The sequence below is a fragment of the Carlito syrichta genome, unplaced genomic scaffold (assembly GCF_000164805.1).
Source record: "Carlito syrichta isolate Samal-C Ts95f unplaced genomic scaffold, Tarsius_syrichta-2.0.1 Scaffold123509, whole genome shotgun sequence".
Classification (NCBI taxonomy): Eukaryota; Metazoa; Chordata; class Mammalia; order Primates; family Tarsiidae; genus Carlito; species Carlito syrichta.
The window spans coordinates 47,765-54,953 of NW_007067605.1; positions in this window are offsets into that span (position 1 = coordinate 47,765).

Consider the following 7,189-nt stretch of genomic DNA (forward strand, 5'->3'; position numbering starts at 1 on the left):
CCAGCAGGTCGAGGCTGCGGTGGCCGGGAGCGGCCACTGCACTCCAGTCTGGGTGACAGAGTGAGACTCCAACTCAAAAAAAAAAAAAAATTTTAGTTCCTTTGTCAACACACAAGAATGTTTTATCCTATGTAGATGGTAAAGCCTCATTCTGTATTTGCATGTGTTATTAGTGCATTTGGACACAAATTTTATGTGGTCAAATGTGTCAAAATTTTCTTTTGTAACTTCCTTCGGGTTTGTTGTTTTAAGTCTTTTTTTTTTTTTTTTTTTTTTTTAGTTAAAATCACTCCGTTGCCCAGGCTGGAGTGCAGTGGTATGCATGCTCACAGTCACCCCAGCATTGACCTGCTGGGCTCCAGCAATCCTTCCATCTCAGCCTTCCAAGTAGCCACAACTACAGGCACATGCTACCACACCGGGCAATTTTTTTTATTTATTGTAAAGACGAGGTCTTGCCAAGTTGCCGGGGTTGGTCTTGAACCCATGGGTTCAGGCAATCCACTTGCCTCAGCCTCCCAAAGAGCTGGGATTATAGGCTGAGCCACCGAGCCCGGCCTTAAAAGTCTTTTAGCACCATGAATAATATCAATGTCCGTCTATATTTACTTTTAACGTTTTAATCATTTTCTGAAAAAGATGACATTGTTTTACTAGAAAAGAAAAGGAGAAGGGAAGAGGAGAATGTCCCAGATACAGGGGCTGGCATGTGCAAAGTCCCTGTGGAGGGAGTACAGCAAGTAGGAAGGTCAGAGAGGCTGGAGCAGAGAGTGGGAGGGAAAGAGGACAAGGAGAAGGGAGCAGGCAGAAGCCAGCCCTTGTGGGTCCTTGTGGGCCCTTGTGGGCTGTGTCAAGGACTCTCTGACCTTTATTTTAAGAGCAGGAAGGGGCAACTCCCTGGGGTGCCCTTCTGCTGTTGGGAGCCTTTCTGTCTTCTCAATAAATCCTGCTTTCTTAAGGAAAAAAAAAGAGAGAGAGCAGGAGCTTTCTTTAGAGGTTTAAACTGGGCAGAGTCAGGCACTAGATGTGCCCTGAACTGATGTCGAGAGCCAGGAAGTAACTTGCTCCTGGTCCTGGGAGACACTGACCACTGGGAGGAAAAGCCCTTCCTCCCTGGAGCAGGTGCGGGGTGGGGGGGAGACATTCCATTTCTCATGAATTTTAGCTCCTCCTCCTCCTCCTTCTCCCTGCAAACCTGCACATGAACAACATAGACTCCAAGGGATCTAAGATGCTTGGCCAGACACAGGGTGGGAGTGCGTGTGGTGGTTATTTGTAGTTGGCGGAGACAAACACTGGCCATTGCTCAAAGTTCTGGGTTCTGTTTTTCTCTGAATTTGGGGGGGACTGGGGCCTAAGGCCTGTTGGAACTTAGCAGGGACTCACTACATACTTGATGACTGGACACACGAATGAGCACTGTAGTTTCAGACACATGCCAGGCTTTTTTTCCCTCCGCTCACAGTCCACAGGCCCGCTTACGACAGGCAGTGCGCCTCCATTCCTTAGATGCCACAAGCCCTTGAGAAAGTCCCTTTCCCTCTCGAGGTTCAGACTCTATATGAGACGAGGAAGGAGGGAGGCAAGTTAGGTAATGGCCAGCCTGGACCCTTACAGTTCCACCAATCTTACATGTAGTGTTTGGCAATGACCCTGGTCTTGTTAGGGCTTACTTTCTGAGCTCAGCTGGGGCACAGGGTGGGGTCCATCCCCAGTTCTGTCGTTTGCGTCTTCCCACGCAGGGCTGCTGGGCTTTTGCTGTGAGTGGGTCCAACATTCAGCATCTAAGCCTTCCTTCTACAGCTGCCCACGGCTGTGCCAACCTCTGGCCTTGGGCAGCTGGCTCCCCTTTCATCTGCCCTCCATGCCTGGTCTGCTGGCTTGAGATACCAGGATCCATGACGGTGCCCCAGGAGGACGGCCTGCAGTTCTTTCCATGTGACTTCATTCAGACCTGGCAGTGACAGGCCTGTGCACGCTCACGCTCATACTCACACAACACCGGGGAAACAAAAACACGCACGGTGAACCCTCAGAAAGGCGGTTTCTTAGCAACTTTGCAGCCTTTGTTCATGAGCTACTTGGAACTGAAGCAGCGTCTGATCTCCCACCAGTTCACGCTCTTGGGAGAGAATGGAGGGTCAGCCTTCGCCAGAGCCCAGAGCTAGGCTCCCCTCACCTCTGGCCTGTTGGTCAGCTAAGGATGCAGAGGCCCGAATTCTGGGTGTCTCTGGGTTCTGGGGAAAACCCCTGCTTTTGTTTCTTCATAGCTGCAGCGGCAAAATCCCAGTGCTTGGCCATTGAATCAACCGACACAGGTGGGCCCAGGACAGGTCATGCTCTGTGTCGTGTGGTTGGTCCCAGCTCTGTTCTAGGCCCTGGGAACACCCAGGTGCATAAGGGATGACCTGAGACCTCTATCATCTAGTGATGGAAATGGGGGAGGGCTGAAAACCTACCTACTGGTACCATATTTGATGACACGCTCAATAGAAGCCCAAACCTGAGCATCACACAATATACCCAGGGGACACACCTGCACACGGACCCCCCAAATCTAAAATAAAATAAAGACAACAAAACCAAATACCGAATGGTCTCACTTATAAGTGGGAGCTAAACATTGGGTACCCATGAACATGAAGATAGGGACGAGACACTGGGGACTCCCAAAGAGGGGAGGGAGAAAGGGGACAAGGGTTGACAACCTATGCCTACCGGGTACCATGTTCGCTATCTGGGTGATGGGTTCGATAGAAGCCCAAATCTCAGCATCCCACAAGATCAGCTTGTGCAACATAGACTCGTTTTTTGCTGTCATCCCATGGTGGCAGTGGGGAGGGAGCCCCTCAGGGTGTCTTTTATAAGGGCACTAATCTCATTCATTAGGGCTCTACCCGCATGAACTAATCACCTACAAAGGGCCCCATCTCCTAATACCATCACACTAGGGGTTAGAATTTCAACATATGAACTGGGAGAGACACAGACATTCAGTCTACAGCAGTGTGTGTTGGATAACTCAAATTTTCTTTGCTACCTGTGCGTGTCCTCAAGTGACCTCGAAAGTGGTGTGACCATTGATGTTGAGGTTACAAACACATTTTAGTGAGTAGGTGAATTTGTAAATACAGACTCTGTGAATGCGTCTAATACTAGAATCTGTGAATAATGCATAATTATTGTATTCACTCATTGGTTAACTTGTTTCATGTCTTTCTTCTCTACTTGACTCCAGATGGGCAAGGCTGTGGCGGTATTGGCTACCATTTTATCCCCAGCTTTTTCTGTTTTTAATTTTTTTTTTTGTAGAAACGGGGTCTTGCTATGTAGCACAAGCTGATCGTGAACTCCTGGCTTCAAGCAATCCTCCTATCTCAGCCTCCCTAAGCACTGGTTATGACAGGTGTGAGCCACTGTTCCCAGCCTATCCCCAGCTCTTAACAGAACTGATTTGGACTTTTGAAATTGTTGAGCTGCTGATAAACCAATCAAAGTAATACTGAACTGTAGAATTTTCATTTTGTGATGTTTATTAACAATCTTATTACTTATATCACTATTATTTGTATATTTAGTTATGGTCAAAAATAAAACTACTTTCCAGGTTTTCCCTGACCGAACTCAAAAGACTGATCTATAAATCAAATGCTATTAATTTTTTTCAAGGGCATTAGAATTTTCCAGTGACCCAAATAATGATGTGCTGTCTCCTAGTAGCAGCTGAACTATCCTTAGGAGAAGTTTGCGTGGTGATCTGGCATTAAGGAAATGGGAAGTGGAGCGGGCCGAGAGGTCACATGACTTTCCCATGACACAGTCCACATGGTCCCCTACTTCCACACAGAATTTGTTTCTGGAAATGTGACTCACATCAAAAATACTGAAGTCAGAAAATAAATGCAATCTTTAAATAAAGAGCACATCTGTCCCTAGGGAATAAAAAGCGGTATGACATTTTTAGTTACACCTGCATTTTTAGACACAATCTTTGATGACAGATTTGCTGTCTTCTCCAATAAAACTTCAATTTAACTTTTTCCTTCACAAATAAAAAACCCGCAACAGGTTTAAGAACATCCAGTGGAGACTAAAGATTCATTCCTTTCTTTTTGTTTTTTTTGAGTTGGAATCTCACTCTGTCGCCCAGACTGGAGTGCAGTGGCCGCTCTCGGCCACCGCAGCCTCGACCTGCTGGGCTCCGGCGATCCTTCTGTCTCAGCCTTCCGAGTTGCTGGAACTACAGGTGCGTGCTACCATGCCCGGCTGATTTTTGACTTATTGTAGAGATGAGGTCTCGCCTGCCCAGGGGGGTCTCAAACCCGGGGGCTCAGGCAACCCACTCACCTCAGCCTTCCAAAGGCGTGGGATTACCGGCTGGGCCACCGAGCCCGGCTGATTCATTCCTTTCAATAAGTCTAATGATGCCTGTATTTACAGCCAAAGAGTTCATGAGGGTGGGCACATTGGTTCATGTCTGAAATCTCAGCAGTTTGGAGATGCCAAAGCAGGAGGGATTGCTTGAGCCTAGGAGTTTGAGACCAGCCTGAGCAACATAACAAGACCGGGTCTCTACAAAAAACTTAAAAAATTAGCCAGGTGTGGTGGTGTGTGCCTGAAGTCCCAGCTACTCAGGAGGCTGAGGAGGGAGGATCAAAGGCCTAAGCCCAGGAGGTCAAAGCTGTAGTGAGTTGTGATCGCATCACTGCACTCCAGCCTGGGTGACAGCATGGGACCCTGACTCAAAGAAAAAAAAGTTCATGATACACATACTCCTTTGTTGAAATACAAATTACATACTATAGAATTCTTTCATTGAAAATGCATAAGTCACTGTTTTTAGCATATTCACCAGGTTGTGCAACCATCACCAGTATACAATTCTAAAATATTTGTGTCCCTCCCCAAAAAGAAACCCTGTACCCATCACAGTCACTCTCTACTCAGCCCCTTCTACTCCTTCATCTCCTGGCAGCCACTCAGCTACTTTCTGTCTCTGCAGATGTACCTTTTCTGGACATTTTCCATAGATGGAATCATGCACTCTATGAGCTTTGGTGACTGGTTGCTTTTATTTAGCATAACATTGTCGAAGTTCAGCCCTGTGGCAGTGTGTGGCAGCGCTTCAATCCTTTTTACTGCTGACTAACTTTTCATTGTGTGACTATACCATACTTGGTTAGTTCATTGATGGACATTTGGGTTGTGTCCACCTTCTGGCTGTTATGAGTAATACTGCTGTTAACATTCAAGGAAGAGTGTTTGTGGAGATGAATGGTTCCACTTCTCTTGGGTAGATACCAAAGAGCGGAATTGCTGGGTAATATAGTAACTCTAAGTTTAAAAATTTTAGGAACTGTTAAACTGTTTTCCAAAGTGGTACACCATCTTGAATTCCAGCCAGAAGTGTGTGGGGGTTTCAATTTATCCACATCTTCATCAGCATGTGCTATTGCTTTCTTGGCTATAGTCATCCGGGTAGTTGTGAAGTCACATATTGTGGTTTTGATTTGCATTTCCCTGATGATTAGCAATGTTGAGCATCTTTTCATGGGCTTGCTGGTCATTTGTTTATCTTATTTGGAGAAATGTCTATTCAAACGCTTTCCCCCTTTATTGTTGGGTTATTTGGAGGAACAAGTGCAAGTTTCTTACATGGGTGGTGAAGCCTGGATTTTTAATTTACCCATCACCCAAAGAGTGAACACTGTACCCAATAGGTAACTTCTCAATCCTCGCTCTCCTCTCACTCTCCCACCTGTTTCTCTGTTAGTGAGTTGTAAGAGTTCTGTATGTGGTGGCATGCAACTGTAGTTCCAGCTACTTGGAAGGCTGAGGCGGAAAGATCGCCTGAGCCCAACAGGCCAAGGCTGTGGTGGCTGTGAGCATGCCACTGCACTCCAGCCTGGGCAACAGTGAGAGTCTAACTCAATAAATGAATGAATAAATGAATGAGTGAGTGAATAAATAAAATAGGAGACTTGAGTCGGTGACTCCAAGTTGCCCAGGGTGGTCTTGAATCCCTGGGCTCAGGCAATCCTCTCACCTCTGCCTTCCAAAGTACTGGGATTACAGGTGTAAGCCACCATGCCCGGCATATCTCACATTTCAAAACCTAGCTTTGCCTAAAGGCTTTGAGTTCAATTTACAAATCTTGTTATTCCATTTTAAGTGTAATGATTTTTCATATAAAGATAAAAACAATCACTTTTACGTGTTCTTTGAATAGTGTTGAATTAATTCTTAAGTTTAGTAGGTTCGTTCTTCCTGTATAATATATATATATATATATATTATATATATATACATCCCTTATCAGATAGGTAATTTGCAAACACTTTTTCCCATTTGGTGGGTTTTTTTTTTTACTTGCTTGATATATGCATACTTCTTATCACTACTCTTGATACTGTTATTTTTCCATTTACCATGAGGAAAACATGGAATAAAATAATCGAGTACTTCCTCAGTCGTTACTTTGCAGGTAGATCTGGAGACAGAACAATTGGCTGATAAGCAGTACCACTGGCCATCTTGCAATACAACGCCTCCTGTAATGTGCGGAAATCTGAGCTCAGGGTACGGTGGAAGTTTAGGGGTATCAACATGTATGTAATAATTGCAACTTACTGAGCACTTGCTGTATACAAGACACTGCACTGAGTACATCACCACATTTGAACCTCACAGCTGCCCTATTAAAGAAGTACTGTTCTCATCCCATTTTACAGATGAAGAAAACTGAGGCCCATGGATTTTAAGTTGTCAATAGTCCCACAGCTGGTAAGTGGCAGAACTGGATTCAAACAAGTGCTTCTGCATCTAGAGCCTTGCTCTCTCCACCATACCAGGAGTTCTGTGGCCTGTCAAATGCCAGACTACAGACCAGTGCCAGAGCTGGGGGAAGCTTCCTGGGTCCCCAGAAGAATGGAGAAAATACAGACAATGCTGTGGGGTTGCCCTAAAACTACACCTATTCCATTTAAATGACTGTTCTTCACACTGAGATTCTTCCTGCTTTTTTGGTATTCTGTTTCCTCTTTTCAAAATAACAATACTAGGAGTTGGCATTTTTTTCCTTGTATTATTATAAAAGAAATATAGGCATATAGTTTTTTTAAAAAGCCAATTAGGAAAAAGAATTATAAAATTAAGATTATTTCTACCTTTCCCCCTTGACCTAAAGTCC